Here is a 20,269-nt window from a genome sequence, read left to right as displayed (position 1 = left end):
ACTGCATTGTATTTGCATTCTAAAAATTATCTTCTTCATTCTCCTCTCAATCCCAGAAGGAGAAAGGAAAATAGTGACTTTTTTGAGATATTGGCCATTCAGAAGTGAAAACTTCTTCTTTTTTTCATTGTATTAAATGTCTAAAGAAGGGAATTTCCAGGAATGAGGGGAAGAAATGTTCTGGCCATCCAGGAAACTCTGTCAAGTTTCCCGCTCAATTGAGTAAGATGTCTTTTTCCTTTTTCAGAAAAAGCTGCAAACTTTACTATTTTTAGAGCTTTGTCTGTAATAGTTTAAGGGACCAGATGATCCTTATAAGCACTCATGGCATGTTCATCCTGAAAGAACTCAGAAAGTCAAGATGATGTCTGCACTTGTTCTGATCCAACCCACCCATTTTGATGCTTGGACATAGCCACCAACTTGACTTTTTAAACATCCCTATGAATGTTCTTGACCAACAGTTCCATATTACATATATGTACAATGAACATACTTTGTAAAAATAGCACACGGGACTTTTGTAGGCCAATACATGCTTTTTCATGTTGCACTGGGAAAAGGGCAAACGCTGTTTCTGAGCAAGTTTTTTTTTTTAAAAAAAGATTGTAGCCTAAAAGATCTTGAAATTATTTTTCACATAGGGAAACTAGATTCTATTTACAAAACTATTATATCAGTTTTATAAATCAGTGATTAGTGAAAGCTACAAAGTAAATAGAAATATTCTGAAGACCTACCAGCAGAGATCCTGTTTTACAAACCATTTAAGAGTATCTAAAGAAACAGAGCAATTAATAATGTAATATCCATTAGATTAGTTTGCTGATCAATTAGATTGTTTAAACCAAATAAAAATGTATTTACAAAAATAAATTGAATGAACTATGCAATAAACAGATTCTCTCTGGTTGAGGCTTCTGCACTAGTTCAAAACAGGCTCCAGACCTAGCTTGACCACATGCTGTTAGCTGGTGTTGAAAGCCAATTACTCCCCCTCCCCTCTGCTTTTTTATTTGATACAGCTGCAAATCTGTTTTTTTCTGGAAATGTCAAATGTAGACAGTTCATTCTCCAGTTGGCAGGAAATGTCCTACCTTCCTGCCTCATGGCTCAAGCAAATCCCTCAGTTTAAAGTAGCGATTTAGGGAAAAATAAAGCAAAGCAAAACAAACAGGTTGGTTTTGCACACCAGCTAATCCCATGCCAGGTAGAGGGTGAAACAGACAATAGACCTTTTCCCATTTGCATCTCTACCATGGGACAAACTGTTGATGGTGGCATATAAATTTAATAAATAAAAATAACTGCTCTTATGATATTCATCTCACCATCACCCAATACTACAAATGACTGTAAGTTACCCTTAGCTTTTCCAATATTAAAGCAACTTTCTTCCTTAAGCAGCCAATAAACGGGTACAGTTTTATCAATGTACAATCTGATCTGCTTCACCAAGCAGGCAGTATGCTATCAGGGGACCTCCCAAGAAGAGGGATCAGCCTGGCATGTCACCTCCTCCCTTTTGAGTCAAACCCTGACTCACAGTTATATGGATCAGCACAAGAAAACCAACTCACCAGTGGTGGTATTGATGGTAAAGGCTCAGGTATGGGTGCAGGTGCTATTCCCTGCCCTGCCCTGCCCTGCTCTGTCAGTACTTCTTTGGGATGTTTTTGCATGTACTTTTTTGCACATAGGGGAAGCATGCTAAATCTGTAATCAGAGAAACTCAAATTACATTAAAAGATGGGGTGAAGCAGGAGAAAGTGAGGCACTTTGGGCAATATCCTTATTCCTGTCATCTATTCATCTATTTGTCATGATCATTACCAATGACAGCAGTTTGTGATGGCTGGTGCCATGGGGAAAGGGCAGCCCTCTTTACATTGGAAATGAGAAATGTCTTCACCAACTGCAAGCCAGACAGAGGCAATTTGAATTCATGCTGGTTTTGTATTGATTTATAAATGGAGAAGAGCATTTTAACTGAGCCATGGAAAAGAACCCAATTTTAGCCTTGCAGGCTTCCTCTGGGCCACTGTACTTAGTTGCAAGAATCTGCCCATAAACAAGGCAGCCTAGATCATTCTGCAGCTTCATTTAAAAATGCAACTTCTAGAGAGGTTCGGTATTACTTAGGAATTCCTTCTCCTTCCATTTGCTAGAGCAGCATGCAACCAATCTTAATGATATTGGGAAGTACATCTGGTTGCAAAGCGGCCAATATCATATTATTATTATACCTCCAGATGCTTTTAAGTGCAGTGAAGTAATGACACGAAACAATTTGAGTGTTTCCCTTTTTAAAATAAACCACATTCTCTTGTAAAGTTTCCTTGTACAACATCATGTTTGTGGATGGGAAAAAACTGAGTTGAAAATTTATTTATTATTCTTCCATGGGAGTTTGAGATTATGATTGCTTTTGTTTATCCAGAAACGGCTGGAGATGAGAGGTTGGGATAATTGTGGAATGGCATAGTTTGCATTCTCGTAGAAACATCCCAGGAAAAAAAAAATGCTGACATTGCTGCTAAAAAAAACTCTACATGGATGTGTCTATGAAGTTACCAGGAACCAAGCTCAACTCAATGCAGTCTTTAGTGAATTGATCAGTTGGAGGCATGGGGCTCCAATTGGCAGATGGGGATCTCAACATATTCCTCTTTTGTGAACATCTGGGATGAAAATCTCTACAAGTAATTTTCAAACTGCTGTAGGGTAACTTTAGTGAAAGAAACAGTAATATAGAAAAACAAGTGAAAGTTCTTGTGACCCATTCATAATGTTTTGCACCATCTTGTGAGATGGTCATATCTTATAAACTTTCATTAATCTCCCAAATATCGCACATTGGGCTATCAGACCTGAAATGGTTGTTGATTGCTGAATTTATAGAGAGTTTTCTTATTTCACATAATATTGTGATTACTCCCTCTCGAGACGATGTAATCTTGAGACCAAAATAATGTGTGGTGCGGTAAGGGTGGAGGCTGGAGAAGGATAAAAAGGGTATGGGATGAATATCTAAAATAGATCCTGGCCCAACCTTTTCCAACATTCCAACTCAGGGATTTAAACCAGTCATTTAGCTGGTTTAATTATTTTCTTTCCTATTACTTACAATCAAAGGAAAGCTTGATCAAGAACAGAACCATCTTGACAGAGAATGAAGCGATGAAAGGGCTTTCCATCATGATATCTCCTGCAAGCCATAGCCAAGATGGTACTGATAGAATGTACCTTCATCCTATGAGTAGAGTTTCTATTGGATTAGTATGAGGGATACTAATCCCTCATACTAAAGTATAACTGAGAAAGATCAGAGAATGTTGGAGGAGCTGTATATCAGATATTAGCAAACCTAAGAAGTCTCAACATTTTGGCAAACCTCCTTAGCTTCTTTTAAAAATATAAATTGGGTTCTATTTAAACTACTCATACTCATTGACAAAGAAAGGCATATGATAACCATTTGAATAATATATCTTGATTGCCATAATAAAAAGAAATTTTAATAGTTTATTCCTTAGATTACTCATATAAGCATTTTTTCCCATCTGTTGCCCTTTACATCACAAGTCTCATCAACTAGGGGAACTGTATTCCAAAATATCTAAAAGGCATAGCACAAAAAAGATTACTCTCATATATTCTCTTTGGATTTGTTTGTAGCATACATTGGAGCAGATAGAATGGTGTTAGTCCCCATTCTCATCTATTGTGGTTTGTTCCAAACACTGAGAAGTCCTACCTGAGTTGGAGATTTAGGATTTGCTGAAATCATTAGGATAAAAGAAGTCGAACTATCTAGCTTTCCAGACTAAAAAAGGCAGGGGTGAGTTTGGTTATATGATGCTGTAGGACAGATAGTGGGCCAAAGAGACTCAGTGCCCAATCATAATTCCACTTCAACATCAGTCCCCATCTTTTCCTTTAGGTATTTAACTTTATGCCCTCCTTAAGCATAAAAGTTAGGCTTTTAAGGAGAGTCTGGACAGCTACTTATCTGGAATGATATAGGCTCTCCAGCTTGAGCAAGGGGTTGGACGAGAAGACCTCCAAGGTCCTTTCTGACTCTGCTATTCTGTTATCTAACTTTCCTGCAATCTCCTGGCTCCATGCTACTGTGATCTATTTTATGCATGGTGAAGAAACGATGGCTCTAAGGTACTCCCCCCCCCCCCCCCGTGAAACAAAGGAAGTAACAGGTTTTTCTTTTTCTCAGTTAGAGCTGACTTCCCACTTCATATTTTTCAACTTCCTGCTCAAGTTATCCCTGCCACCTGCTATCCTTGGGAATCATTGGGGCTTCCCATGCTCTCAATCTCAACTTCGCTTTTGCCTCTGTGTCAAAATATTTTTTTCCTCCTTGGAGCCCTTATCTGATGGCCATGTGTGTTTTCTTTCAGCATTCTGCCTGAGAACTGTGCTATGGTATTTGGACTTGTACATATATATGGCTCTTATATGCACCGAATATGGCTGGATACATCATATTCATGAATCTTCTTCTGTGGCTACTTTTATGTCTGTATTGACTTGGCCACTGGGAAAAAGAAATGAGTTGGGACACTGCATACACAGAGGATATAGAGGCGTATTTCTTTCCCAAATGACAAATCCATATTTAGATTTAAGAGGCTTCTTTTAATCATTCTTAATTACCTTTTAAAGAATCTTTTTACTTTTTATCGAAAGATAGAAATCAATGCTTTCAATAATCGCACAAACCAAGGCAAAAGGCGTTATTATCTATATGGTATTTGGATTTCTCAATCAATTTTGTAAGAGTGACAAAATAAATTCTCCTTCCTGAAGTTTGTTTACTTTCTAAACCAACAGCAATGATTTGTGGTTTTAACCACTGAACTGAGTAATTGGGAAAAGATTGAAATGATTTTCTAAAATAATTTTCTTCTAAGAACCTTGGGCTCAAAGTTCTAATTCCTTTTGTTTTCTGCTGGACTCAGCAGCCCCTACATTTTCTGAAAATGATCAGAAGCTTAGAGAAACCTGGGGTTAGATTAGCACCGTAAAGTTGGTGGAGTTGTATTTAATCATGTAGAGAAGAACATGGATTGAGTGCTAACAGAAGCAAGAATTTTCTGTTAAATTCAGGCACGGGAATGTATAAAATCTCTGAGTCTCCCGAAGTAGAGGTGCAGATATTCAGATAGGCCAAACTGGTTGATGTTGGGCAAATAGGATACTCCTAGGGCAATCAGAGGTGTGATGGATTCATAGGAAGGTTGAAGTCCCATTTGTTCTGCCTATACATACAGAAATTTGGTCCAAAATTATACCAGTCCTAGGGATAGAATTATTACTCTTTCATTAAGGCTAGGTATTATTTTGAACCATTTTTTAGGCCTGGCCACAGTTAGCTCTCAGGCATTTTGTCCCACAAAGAAACCTCTTTTCTCTAAAAACAGAATTGCTTTGGACAAAAGAGAAAATGAAAAAGGGAAAGGAATAAGAGTTCTTATATCAAATATGAGTTTTAAAAAAATTATAATACTACCACTGATGGTGTTACCTGGTCTGGGTAAATGAAATATCTACAAGGAAACAAGCAAGCTCAGAGAGCACCAAGGACCCTTCATGTCAATCCTGAGCTACAGATATTCTTCTTTATTATAACAGGTGTACAAAAATGAAGACATTTTGAAAAGAAAAATAAACTGCAAACTTAAATTGTTTAAATGCAATCAAAATTAAAATAAAAAAATGATTTAAATGTACAAGGCAGCTGAGACAAAATAAATGTGATAAAATTCCAGAAGAGTCAAATATGGTATCCAAATGTTACAATACAATACAATTGCAGAGTTGGAAGGGACCTTAGAGGTCTTCTAGTCCAACCCCCTGCCTAGGCAGGAAACCCTATACCGTTTCAGACAAATAGCTATCCAACATCTTCTTAAAGACTTCCAGAGTTGGGGCATTCACAACTTCTGGAGGCAAGCTGTTCCACTGATTAATTGTTCTAACTGTCAGGAAATTTCTCCTCAGTTCTAAGTTGCTTCTCTCCTTGATTAGTTTCCACCCATTGCTTCTTGTTCTACCCTCAGGTCCCTTGGGAGTCAATAGTTTGACTCCCTCTTCTTTGTGGCAACCCCTGAGATATTGGAACACTTCTATCATGTCTCCCTTAGTCCTTCTTTTCATTAAACTAGACATGCCCAGTTCCTGCAACCATTCTTCATATGTTTTATTCTCCAGTCCACTAATCATCTTTGTTGCTCTTCTCTGCACTCTTTCTAGAGTCTCCACATTTTTTCTACATCGTGGTGACCAAAACTGAATGCAGTATTCCAAGTGTGGCCTTACCAAGGCATTATAAAGTGGTATTAACACTTCACGTGATCTTGATTCTATCCCTCTGTTTATGCAGCCTAGAACTGTGTTGGCTTTTTTGGCAGCTGCTGCACACTGCTGGCTCATATTTAAATGGTTGTCTACTAGGACTCCAAGATCCCTTTCACAGTTACTACTGTTGAGCAAGGTACCACCTATACTGTACCTGTGCATTTCATTTTTGTTGCCTAAATGTAGAACATTACTCTTTTCACCATTGAATTTCATTTTATTAGATAGTGCCCAATGTTCAAGTTTGTCAAGATCCTTCTGTATCTTTAGCTTATCTTCTGGAGTGTTGGCTATTCCTGCCAGCTTGGTGTCATCTGCAAATTTGATAGTTCCCCATTTATTCCCTCATCCAAATCATTGATGAAGATGTTGAAGAGTACTGGGCCCAAAACAGAGCCTTGGTGTACTCCACTGCATACTTCCCTCCATGAAGATGCAGTTCCATTGAGGACTACATTTTGAGTGTGGTTGGTCAGCCAGTTACGAATCCATCTAGTGGTGATGCTTTCGAACCCACATTCTTCTACTTTATCTAATAGTAGGTTATGGTCTTACTTACCTTATCAAATGCCTTACTGAAGTCCAAGTAAACGATATCGACGGCATTCCTCTGGTCCACTAATTTTGTCACATTATCAAAGAATGCAATAAGATTAGTCTGGCATGATCTGTTTTGACAAACCCATGTTGGCTTTTGGCTATTACTTTGTTTGCTTCTAGATATTCGCTAATTCGTTGCTTGATTATCTTTTCCAGAATTTTCCCTGGTATTGAGGTCAAGCTGATAGGTCTGTAGTTTCCTGGATCTGTTTTTTTCCCCTTTTTTGAAGATGGGAACCACATCAGCGCTTTTCGAGTTCTCTGGTAGCTCCCCAATACTCCAGGATCTCTGAAAGATATAGTTCAGTGGTTCTGAGATCTCGTCTGCCAGTTTCTTCAGAATACTGGGGTGTAATCCATCCGGTCTTGGTGATTTGAACTCTTCTAGGCTAGGCAGGTGCTCACTTACCATTTTCTTCCCTATTTCAACTTTGTGTAAAGACAGATGCAAAACATGAGTTAAATAGTTCTGCTTTCTCCCTATTGCTTGTCACCTTCTTGCCACTTTCTCCTAGCAATGGACCAATTGTTTCTTTAACCTTTTTTCTTGTTTTTAACATGTTGGAAGAAGCTTTTTTTTTTTTTTTTGCTATTTTTTACTTTTGCCTTTCTTCATTGTGAGCCTTAGCTTTCCTCACTTCATCTTTACATGCTTGGGCTATTTGCTGATATTCTGCCTTAGTTATGTGTCCCCCCTCTTCCACTTTTTATACTTATCTTTTTTGTCTTTCAATTTGTCAGAGAGTTCTTTATGCAGCCATGCTGGTTTCTTTTGGGAGCTGTTATTTTTCTTGTTCATTGGTATTGTGCTAGACTGGGATTTTGTAATCTCATTTTTCAAAATTTCTCAAGCTTCTTGAGTTGTTTTACCCTTCTCATCCATGGAATTTTCCCCAATCTCTAAGTTTATTGAAATTAGCTCTCTTAAAGTTCAAGACTCTAGTTTCACTTTGTTCTACTACTTGTATTTGCATAATATTGAATTCCAATATTGCATGGTCACTTGCCCCCAGGGTTCCTGTGGCTTCAACATCTTCTATCATCCCCTCTCTGTTAGTGAGAATTAAGTCCAATTTGGCTGATCCCCTTGTTCCCTTCTCTACTTTTTGGGAAATAAAGTTGTCTGCTAGGTTTGTTAGGAACTTGTTGGATCTTCCACTTGGTGCAGAGTTTGTTTCCCAGTTGATGTCAGGGTAGTTAAAATCCCCCACTACTATCGTGTGCTTCTTACATACTTTAGTTAGCTGACTAGCAAAAAATTCATCTACTTCCTCTGCTTGGTTGGGTGGCCTGTAGTATAGACCTATGGCAATGTCATTTCCCCCCCAACCTTTAATATTGACCAAAATGCATTCAAGATAGTTCTCATCATTGTTGTGCTCTATTTCTGTAGAGAGGTAATTATTTCTTATATATAGTGCAACTCCACCTCCTCTTTTATTTGGTCAATTTCTTTTAAATGATTTAAATCCTTCTAGCTGTATGTTCCATTTGTCGATTTCATCCCACTAAGTTTCTGTAATGGCAACAATATCGTATCTGCCCTCATTTACTTGAATTTCTAATTCACCCTGTTTATTCCTCATACTCTGTGCATTAGTGTATAGACATTTGAGTCCATTTTGGTTGACCCTGTGTTTACTGTCTACATAACCTGTGTTATGCCTGACTGCCCCTTTTTTCTTGCCACTTGTATGATTCATGCATATGGTATGGCACTTACTATTAAATGCTTGGTTTTGCTTGACAGTGGGAATGATAATCTTACCCGCACAAACATTTATGTTACATGCACTGATAACCCGATGAATTTTAGATTGCTGGGGACAGAAATGTTCTGTATCAATTAATTCTCTGTCCCCGCTGTTCAGTTTAAATGTTTATTCAGAAAATCTGTGAATTTAATGCCAAGTAACTCAGTCCCTTTCTTGGATGGGTGCAAACCATCTCTTTTGTACAGTTTTTCTTTGGACCAGATGCAGACATCATGACTAATAAAACCAAAGCCTTCCCTTTACACCACTCCTTTAGCCACATATTAAACTCTGCTACACACTAGCCCTTCCTTTTTTGTCCCTTATATACTGGTAAAACTTCTGAAAAGATAAGCCTACAATCTATACTCCTAAGTTCATATCCCAAGCTCTGGAAATCATTCTTCACAGAAAGTACATCTTTTTGGGACAGATCATTTGTGCCAAGATGAATAATAGCATCAATATCACAGTCCTTACTTGCATTCTTGACTATCTTAAGAATACACCTCTTGTCTCTGCTGGCAGTAGCATCTGGCAGATACCTGACCTCTTTTAAAACCTCCATATAATTTCCTAAATTTACATCCCTTATGATTGAGCTACCAACCAGAAGGTGACTTCTCTTTTTGCATACCTTGCTCTTCTTGTGTGACTGATGTGTGATACCTGGTTCCCCATTTCACCTTTCTGAAGTAAGTTCTTCATTTTGGACCATGATCCCCTGCTTATTTGAGTCATCATTATCACAACTACCTTGACCTGTCTCTTTAGTGTCCCCATTAGGGTCAGCAAGGGCGCTATATCTGTTATGCTGGATCACAGCAAAAGCTTTGTGTTTATGGTTCACAGCTCTCATCCTGCCAGATCTCATGGTTGTCCAGACTGCTCTTCTCATGCAGGATCTTTGTGGTGGTGGTGGTGGGGCTGATAGCGTGGCATCTCCATAGAGTGGAATGGCCAAATTGGACATCAAATTTCTGCTTGGAGAGCACAGATTAGACATTCTAGATAGGCAATCTGTCTATGTAGACTAGTAATTTGTTTACAAAGGGGACAGTATCCAAATTTGAAAAGAGTACTGCGAAAGACAGGTGCAAGACATCTATTACATTGAACTAAACCGGTCATTTTGAAATAAAATAAAATCACAATTTCAAGCATACTAATCCACTAATCCAAAATGTATTATTACTATTTTGGTTTATGGATATATGATAAATGAAAAGGAGTTAAAGAGCCACTACCTCTTTGTATCTCTACTTCCTCCCTTCCAGCCAGTAGCTCCAATCACCAGCCACAGGAAAGTTCAAATGAAATGGAGTTAAAGGGCCACTACCTACTCCTCTTTGTCTCTCTGCTTCCCCCCTTCCAGCCATGTTAAAAAAGGCAGTCACGAATCATATGAATATTTTCTGATTCTTTCCCATCAGTAACATTGGTAGACTGTTATTGAGGATAGAATATTATGTATCCAAAATACAAGGGTGTTCTGTATATAATGGGCAAGCAAGACCAGTCTGGCACTCAGCAGAGAGAGGCACTTATTTTAGGCAGGATGCATTGTGGGACATCATACCAGTTCTTTAACCATCTTCTTATCATAAGTTCAATAGAGGATACTGTTTCATCATCAATGTTGTAAGATTCAGTGTCCATTTAGGTTATATTATATACATGAAATAGAAAAGAAGATCTATATTCTTATAGAACCAATCTTAGGTTGGTTCAGCAAAGTTGTTCTTATAGCCACCCCCCCTTTTTTTTTTACCAATCTTGTAAATGTCTGTAGTGGTGTAGGGTTTTCTGCCTAGGCAGGGGTTGAATTAGAAGACCTCTATTTGTTTGTTTCTTAGATTTATATCTTGCCTCTCTTCCAAATGGCTTGAGCAGCAGAATGTAAGAAAACAGACTATATAATTCTGGACATTCTTTATATTTGGATTAAGAAGAGTGTGGGTGGGAAACTCACAAAGGCCTTTACATATGCAAAACGTCTTGTAAAATCCCGAAGTTAAATGGGAGATTGTATCCAACATAACTTCTGTCCAAAAATAGAGCTGGAAAAAAGCCAAAGAAGTCAACAAAAATAATGTGGGGTTCCGAACAGTTATTTTAGAATAAAAGGCTCAAATGTTTCTGATCTTTAATTGGCGCCGGGGAACAAATGAAGGGGGACATGACTTTAGATCCAACATGGAATGGAGAAATGGGTAGGGAGATATTTTTTTTCATTGAATCAAAATATTTGGGACATGGGCCAGCCAACAAAGCTGATTAGAGATGAAAGCAAATATTCTTCACGCAGAACATTATTTTGCTGCCACATGATGTGATGGTCACTAACGTGGATTGCTTAGAAGGTGTTTGATAAATCCACGAAAGGCAGGACTATGAAGGGCAATGAGTTTTGAAGAGTCAATGTTATTTTCAGAGTGGAGAAAGCATGCCTGAAACTGCACATTCAGTTGCAACAAACAATGGTAGAGAGGATCATGTTGGATGACCAATGTGAGATAGAAAATGCTGGACTGAGATGACTCTTAGGTTGGTTCAGCAAATTTGTTCTTATACCCCCTCCCTTTTTTTTAACCAACCTTGTGAATGGTCTGAATGAATATTTTAATCTTAACAGCTTCATCTGCTAACTATGCACAGACTTTCATCTTAAGCATTTATCAATCTAGTATTAATTCATCCTTAAAACATGGACTATATCTCTCCAAAATATCAGCCTACATTTCTGAAACATTATTACAATTGCACTAGTCCTGAACTGATACCAAATAATTTGTCATTAGATATAATTTTGCCATATTGTACCCACACTCTTGGCTGCCAATTTGCTACAGAGCTCCTACAGTATTTGTCTTTTAGGTTGAATAATAGTGACTTTTCTCTTAAAATGTAAGTGTAAATGCCATACAGATAGACCATGAATATCCTTACATTGACATCATTATGATTCTAATTAAGTGAAATATATTGTTTGAAGAGGTGGGGAGTAAGGAGGAGGAGAAGGAAAAATACTGTATATATTCAGAATGAAGTGGTTTACTTTAGTAATTACAAGTTGATGTTACAAGTTGCCGAAAGAATATGCCTTCTGTCCAGCATTTCTCTCTAGAGAATATTAACCTAATATTTTCTTCTAAGCGACTGAGACATGTGTAAGGTGTTATAAATCTTCTGTTTGTAGCCATTCAGAGGTGTTAACATCATAGTGGGGAAGCAGCTTAGATGTAACAGACAGGGAACAGGAACTCCTGTGTGCAAACATACTGTAGGTTACAGTTTCTTGCTATAGTTTAGTATTAGCAAAGGAGATTTAAAATGCAGTGTTCTGCCTTGGTCTATTCAAGGCATCCCTTTCTATAAACTTGTATTTGTGCCTTCTAATTCGTTTATATTGAATTTTCCGAAGAAAGTCAGAATTTTCAACCTTTCTAGATTCTCTCAAGGATTTATAGCTGCCTTATTCAGGCATTCTAAATTTAAATTTATCTATATTCCTACACAGGATTTGGGACGAGCTCTGTAACTGCATCGGGCTCTTCGCAATCCTCTGCACAATTATAAATTCTGATGATCTGGGATTCTCAGCTGTGTACAGCATTGAAGCTGTGTTCACTCAGATGTATCAAGATTGCAGTCTTTTTCCAGACCTGCTAATTCAAGCTGGAAAGTGAAGGCTTGAGTGGATAGTTGCCCTCATAGGTCACCTTAGAGTTCAATTACTAAACTTCCCAAAAGAGTAGTAGTCGAATGCCCGGTATTGTAACTTTTAGTATAGTCTGGGAAGAATATCCTCAAATTTTCCAGGAATCACTCAAGATTTGTAAATAGTATTTCCTGCAATAGTGCCCCTTGAGTCTTGATAATTGCAACATTTTCATGAGTAAGAGGATATGTTGCACTTTTTTGCTGCTACCCTTCAGTTACCACAGTCATCAAGAAGTGGTATAACGAATCAGCCTGTTGCTTGCGAAGTGTTCACCCGCAATTAATGCATCCATTTTGACTCATTTCTCATTAAATTATGGGTTTAAAACCTCTGAAAAGCCATGTTTTCATACATACTCAAAAATAATTTCATAGTTTTTACAAACACATTCAAAAAAATTTTTTCTTGAAATTCAGGCTGCTTTAAACAAAGAGGAATGTAATGGCCAAGAGCTGGGAAAACCTTCTGTGTTGAAAAGTTTTTGTTACCCAGGAGAAAAAAGTCAGATCTCTTCAAACAGATTAAACCCCTCAAGCATTCCTAAGTAAGAACATTGTTGGTAAAATACTTTTGGTTTCTGAAAGCAGCAAATGTATGGATTAGAAGGTCTACTAAGCTACACGATTCACTCTGAATTGGTATCTGATAGACAGATAGGTGGTGTATATATTTCATAAATAAATCCTAAAGTATCTGCAAAGGGATTGGTTTGGAAATCTTTGGAGGTGGCAAAGCACAGAGGCCAGTGTTCTATTAACTGTCTGCACAATTTAACTTGCAATGTAATTTACTGAATTCATCTGTTTCTCTGTTTTAGTCTGGGAAAAAGCACTGCCTCATAGCTTGATAAGCAAGTTAATGAACAATGTTTCAAAATTACCAGCCTGATATTTTCAGTTACTGACAACAAAACCAGATAGGAAAAGGGAGTCTGTTAGGTCATTGTATGCCCGTGAATAACATGCATGTTGGCAGTGAAGGAACTTTTCAGAGGTCATACATACCCATTCATTCATGTTTGTTCTTTCTGTAGGTCTCTTGTCTGTTTCACTCATGCAGGCATTCTTTGTCTGTCTTTGGAACCTCATTTTGCTCTCCCTGTTATTCTGCTGAAGACTTGTTTTTTCCCTGCTGCTAACAGTAATTTGTTCCTTTGGCCCAGCAGTTCCTTGGTCATTGACAAAACTGCAGGCTTTGGGGTTCCATGGGCCATGGGCAAAACGAACATTTCCAGATTGTGGACTAATGGCTGTGTCAGCAATGCTGGTAATCATTACTGTAAAAACAATGATAACCCTGAGGCACTTAAAAAAAGTGAGTTCACTGAGAAGCACCTGCCACAAAAATCTTTTTGCCTCAATAAAAAGAACACGCCACCACATATTCTACAGCATTTGTTTTTTGGGTATCACAATTCTTCATTTGTTTTTGTTTCAATGGACTAATGCAGTTTTCTTCTGGCAGATGGTATTCTGGATTATCACTATTTTTTCATTTCTGTGTATTTAAATTGTAACAATATTCTCATCAGTTCTTCTTTTCATTTCATTGGCATCGAATTCTATTTTTACTCTTCTCTACATCCTTCCATCCATCCAGCCTATGACTGAAAATTGCACCTCACGACACTGACAATGCAGAGACTCTCATCCAGGAAAGTCCCAAAGGTGCTTTTTCAGGAGGCAACTGGAATTTCAACTAAAACTGGACTCAGTTGAAAGTCCAGTTGCCTCTTGAAAAAGCACCTTTGGGATAATCATGACCCGGATGATTGAGACTCTCTAAAGACATCCAGGAAAATGTTCCAAACTAGATGTATTAGGCTTATAAAGGTGTCATAAATTTTTTTGATTCTAATCAGGCCCTATGATGTCCTTTGGTAGGATCCGCAACAATGATCCTACCATTGCTGGAAAAATGACATTAAAGCACTGATGTAGAGATGGAATAGTTTCTTTGCCTCACTTCCTTCCCTCCCCCCAATTTTTTTTTAAAAAAATCAACCACAGTAGTTTTACAGTCAAATTTCCTACCACTGGAAGTAAATTCCACTGGCACTGGGAATAAATTGTCCTGCACTTAATCAGGTTTGCTTCAAAGGAAATAGATTCTCATTTGAAGGATCTTGGCCATCAGAAAGGTTTACATTTTTCCATCTAATAGGCAGATCTTTTCCCACTCTCCAATATGGAATTTATGTGAGTAAACTAAATGTGCTTTGGGGAATGCTGCAAGTAACAGAATGGCCCTATAAGCAGAGGTGGAAAAGCCTGTGTTCCAGCTGTTGCTGAACTCTACGTATGACAACAAGCCAGGGGAAGCAGATGCAAGTTCTATGTAACAAAAAACTTAGAGGATTCAGTTCCTAAATTAGAAAAAAAGAGGAATAAGGACCATTATATATTAACAATTCTTCAGAAAAGGCAGGCTGTTGCTTTGCTTGCTAGTGGATTGGCATACTTTGCATGCAGAAGGCTTGCCCGGGTCCAATCAGTGTTATCTTCCAGTTTGCCTAGAATAGGACTTGCCTGACAAATTCACCTGAGGAGCACTGTGACTGTCAACTGTTCTAAGCTACACTGCTCCATGGCCAGCCTCAATAGGGAGGATGATTCCTGACATGCTTTTGTGCTATTTCTGTCTGTGTTTCTGTCAAAGAGAGAGAAAGAGATACTGCAGATACAGAGGTGTCAAACTGACGGCCCATGGGCTGGATGCATCACATGAAGGCCATGCCCACCCCAGCTCCGTGAATGGGAAAAACATCACGAAATATCATGTGACAGCAATGCCACGAGTTTAACACCCATGCTGCTGTAGTATAATGATGTCAAGAGGAATTGCGATCCTGCTGTTTGCAACATTAACACATAAATAAGCACCAAGTGCTTTCTTTTAATTTCAGCATTTCTGCTTCATTTTGTCCATACTATGTGTGCCAGTTTGAAAAAAAAAATCAAGGTCTGTTTAAGCACAACAGATATATACAACAGTATATCAAAGACCTTCCTCTAATAACAAATTAGAGTGTTCCTCATTTGTAGTAGATTGTACACACCATTATCTTAAAAGTGATTTTCCTTGTTGCCCTTCCCTAGCTTGCTTCTGATTCCAGGAACTGCAGTCACCTGACTTTCTCAGAACAATGAATGACAAAGAATAACAGACCACAAAGCTGCCCTTGGATGAGGATGAAATAAGGGGGAAATAGTACTTTAACCACAATGCACTTAAAGGTATCTTAGGCCTATCTTAATAATTGCCTAAAGTCACAGCTGGGGGGAAAAAGATGCTGCTAGTGCCCATTTGGACTTTGATTGGGAGTGTGTCTATGCTTCTCTCATACATTCCCCCACACACACACACACACTCCAAATCAGATGGATGGATGAATTTCTTCAATAACCCAGGATGCAGAGGTCTCCTCCTCTCCAGCCCTCATTTGGCACAGAAAGCATCTCCAGGATACAATCATTCTACACATCTCTTCTCTCACTGGAATTGAGTGAGTTGTTTACTTTTGCCTTCACTCTCAACATTATTTTCATATGCACTGATACTGAAATTATGTTTAACTGCCCCCATTGGCTAATGTACACAAACATGTGCATATATCTTTCACCCACACATTATCTATGCAGTCTTCTTTTAAAGCCATCCAGCTATTGTCAATCTACTAACTGGTCAAATAATTGTCCAGTCTATTTTTTTTAAATATTCACTGAAAATTTCCACCCATTATTTCTTATTCTGCCATCTGGTGCTTTGGAGAATAAGTCAATTCCCATTTCTTTGTGATAGCCCCGCAAGTAATAGAATAGCATTATCACTAACATGCTCTTGATGTTATCCCTCTGTTGATGCAGCCCAGGACTGCATTGGCTTTTATGGCAGCTGAGGCACATTGCTGGATCATACTTAAGTGGTAGACACCTAAATCTCTCTCACAGTTACAGTTATTGAGCAAGGTACCATCTGTACCCATGCATCTGGTTTTTCCTATCTAAGTGCAGGACCTTACTTTTCTCATCACTGAACAGCATCTTGTTGGATAGGGCCCAATGCTCAAGTCTGTCAAGATCCTTCTGAATCTTAACTCTATCTTCTAAAGTATTAGCAATTCCCCTCAGCTTGGTGTCATCCACAACTTTAATGAGTTCCTCCTTTATCCCCTCATCTAATCATTTATGAAGATGCTGAAGAGCACAGGGTCCAAGACAGAAGCTTGAAGTATTCCACTGTGTGCTTCCCTCCATGGAGATGTAGTTCCATTAAGGACTACATGCTGGAAGCGGTTGGACAGCCAGTTGTGAATCCATCTGGTGGTGATGTTGTCTACCCCACATGTTTCTATCTTATCAAGAAGGAGGCTGTAGTCTACTTTGTCAAATGCCTTACTGAAGCCCAAGCATACAATGTCCATAGCATTTTGCTGTTCCATTAATTTTGTCATTTTATTAAAGAAGGATATAAGATTTGTCTGCCATAATCTGTTTTTAATAAATCCCTGCTGCCTTGTTCATTTCTAGGTGGTCACAAATCCACTACTTGATTATCTTTCCCAGAATTTCCCCAGGTATTAATGTCAAGCTGATTGGCATTGGCATCAACTGTGCTTCTTATATTATTGTACAAATTGATCTCTTCTCCCTCATTCCTCCCATTTCCTTTCACATAACTTAATATGATTCAAGGCTAATTTATTAATAATCAGGCAGGTAGTCTGCTGCTTCATTCATATAATTTATATAGATGGGAAAACTTTTTCTCTGCATGAGTTTGCTCCTTTGAATCTTTCCCACAGCCACAGTAAAAGCTGGAAAGTCTATTTTGAGATGGGTGACATGGAATACAAAAGGATTTTGTTCTTGACAAACATGGCACCACTGTATCAGCCTGAACTTTCCCCACATCTCCACATCACCCCAAATGGGTTGCCACTATTTAAAAAATGAAAAGACCTTTCATAAGGAGATGTTCAACAAACCTATTAAGGATTTAAATAACAGATACAGTTGGAAAATGCTATCCCTGTTATCTCCCATGACTCTTAAGCTGGGTGCATTGGGGTATAAAAGCAATCTACCCTGGATTTCAATGTTGTGCACTTCCTTGGAAAGATTGGCCAAAAGAGACTATTGTAGCACAGATGGGAAGGAATGCCATTGGGTACCTCAAACTCTTGTATCAAAATGCACATATTTGAAAATGATATGTTTAAATTGCATATACGGTGGGCTGCATGTTAGAAAAAAATGACTCTGTGTACATCAGGGAGGTTTTCTACAAAATCTACATTTTGGAAAATGTTACCCAGTATTCTATGGATCAGAAAAATTGCAAACCATAACAAATGTGGATATATTTTCTCTGTCTCTAATATATAAATGATTTCCTCCTTAGAAGATACTCTCCTTTTCTTGGTCTCATATGTGATTTCCTTCGTACTGTCAATCAACTTTGAGTAGGATTGCATGATTTTTCAATGCGGTGATTAGTGTGCAGTTCCTTTGTAAATCAGCATGATTCCAGACTGAGATAACTAATGGGAATGATAAAGAAGCTGCAGTTGGCAACCAGTGCTTAGTAGTTCCAGCTGAAATAACTTCTCATTTAGATAATCCTACTTTTCATCATCCCTCTTCAACAGCCAGCCCAAATATTTATGTTTCAACAACTGCCAACTTCTCACAAATATATTTACGCTCTACTTCTTTGACATCCACTTAGAATTAAAAATTAAGACAACATAGCAAGATGATGGTAAAAACATATATCACAATTACATAATAAAATTGTAGATGATTTAGAAATGTTGCCAAAATTATTTCTTTTCACTTCAACAAGCAGTGATTTATGAGTTTATGACACAAGAGAAATTAGCAAACATTTCTTTAAAAAAGCACCCTCGACAGTAACAAGTGTATTTTTAGATGCTTTTGAAAATGATGGAATGAATGTATTTGAATTCATTTCAGAAGCTGTCCCTTCCATCATATGATGTTAGGAAACTCATCTATTTTTCACTTTTAAATTCTCCTCACTTTCAAAGGAATTCTGAGACTCAAAATTTGTTTTGAATAGCACAACTGATTGGAGCTCAAAGCAGTCAACGGGACAATCCGTTTATCCCAAGCTTTCTTTTCGCAGAGAAATTTACAGCAAGAAGAGAATCATTTTGTTGTGCATATCGTTCAATAATTGGGAATCAGAAATTATTACAAGTCTGTAGAAAATCACCTAGAGATCTACTGATAATAATCCCAGATCTGCTTTCTGCCCACCCTTGCTCAAAATTAAAACAAAGAAATTCAGAATAAGTTAGCTGGTACTAACCACTACTACCACCAACATTTTAGTTCTCAAGATTGCAGAAGAGAGCTTATATTTCTGTGTGCTCCAAAGTAGCACAAGTGTTCTGCTCAAAATTTTTGCCATTTGTTGATATCATTACATGAAAGCTGTTAAATTTCTGAGGTGCACTGTCTCCTCTTACCTTCCTCCTACTGTAGTTTTCAAAGTCCCTTCTCATTATTCCTTCTACTTTCTTCTATGAAAGGAAGATGGCAATAGAAAATATGGATGCCACCTACTAAACAGATTGATTATTATCTATCTTGGAATCAGCATTATGACCAAGTTCAAGGACACTGTGCCAGGAAATTCTCTGAACATGCATCTTCATTGCTGCTAATTTATAACAACTGCTATAACAGATGGTGTGCTTCCCAGCAATCCACAACTAGGCAGTCTGTAAGCTTTTCTTAGGAATCCAAAATATTTCCCATAATTTGTAATATGTGCCTGCAGATGTATAGCTGGTGCTCTTCCAAAGAACACTAGTGGCTTAGAGATTCCTTACAGCAAGATTTATTATGTGCAAGAGGAAGGGGCCTCCAAACAGATGGTTTCTTTAATAATTAAAATAAAACGCTAAATTTTAACTTGTTCCCTCCTCCCCATCCTTCTTTCCATTTGGGTGGGGAAAATACTTTTATCCTGCTTCAACTATGACTTCTGACTTTGAGAATCTTGCTTGGTCAAAAGTTTGCTCACCAGGATACATGGACTATAATCCCATGGAGTTTGAGGAAATTACGTTTCCTGAAAGGATCTGCTGTATTTACCCACAAAGTGACAAGCTAAATGCAGGAGCCAGTCCAGAAATTAACTCTCTGCCTTGCTTCCTATTTAAAAGAGGAAAAAAAGAGCCATGCATCAATTGGAGACAGAAAAAAGGTATTACATTACCTGTGCAGAGAAGAGAAGGAATAAAAAAACCAGCTGCAAGTGATAGCCAGGCAGGTTACTCTCTCTCTCTCTCTTTCTCTCTCTTTCTCTCTCTTTCTCTCTCTTTGGAGGTGCCCTTTCTAAGTTTTGTCTCTTTCAGCTGCTGAATTTCTACCGGCAGAGAAAGAAATTCTCCAGGCTGATAGCCAGAGTGATAACTGCCTCCAATTCTATTCCTACTTCCCTCCCACTTCTCCCCCACCCCCACATATCAAAGCAGCCAATGAGTTGGCTGGCTGATTTTTGCATATGTAAGTCAAGGAAGGAGTGGGCAGAGTGAGAATTTTCAAGGGCTGCATTCTATGTTTCCTTTCCAAGAAAGTGATGTCCGTAGAATCCACTATCATATTGAGGGCCAGAAAAAAAAATCTGCCTAAAATCCCAGAACAACATACTCGCAAGAGCAGCTTCCTGTTGAATATTACCCAATGTGCATAATTGGGAAACAGCAAAAACACACCCAGTTTGCCCAAAGGCAGGGTCATATCTTGCCAGGCAGTAATGCACATAATGGATGGGAATACAA

The 20,269-nt window shown here is 38.2% G+C and overlaps 1 protein-coding gene across 6 annotated transcripts in view; it reads right to left on the bottom strand.

Moving 5' to 3' along the window:
- Positions 1 to 19,876, bottom strand: part of HRH2 (histamine receptor H2) — a 52,093-nt gene extending 32,217 nt beyond the window's left edge. For 4 of the 6 annotated variants that reach the window (XR_014173705.1, XR_014173706.1, XM_081934506.1 and 1 more), the window contains exon 1: positions 19,705 to 19,876. The gene's annotated coding sequence lies outside the window, so the exon portion shown is untranslated. Of the gene's footprint in view, positions 1 to 1,580; positions 1,710 to 18,949; positions 19,099 to 19,704 lie in introns of those variants that run through there. The other 2 variants (XM_081934507.1, XM_081934508.1) reach the window with 2 other exon arrangements.
- Positions 19,877 to 20,269: the final 393 nt, after the last annotated feature.

The sequence above is a fragment of the Natrix helvetica genome (genome assembly GCF_964273705.1).
Source record: "Natrix helvetica genome assembly, chromosome: 1".
NCBI classification, from domain to species: domain Eukaryota; kingdom Metazoa; phylum Chordata; class Lepidosauria; order Squamata; family Natricidae; genus Natrix; species Natrix helvetica.
This window is presented reverse-complemented; position numbering and strand designations above follow the sequence as displayed.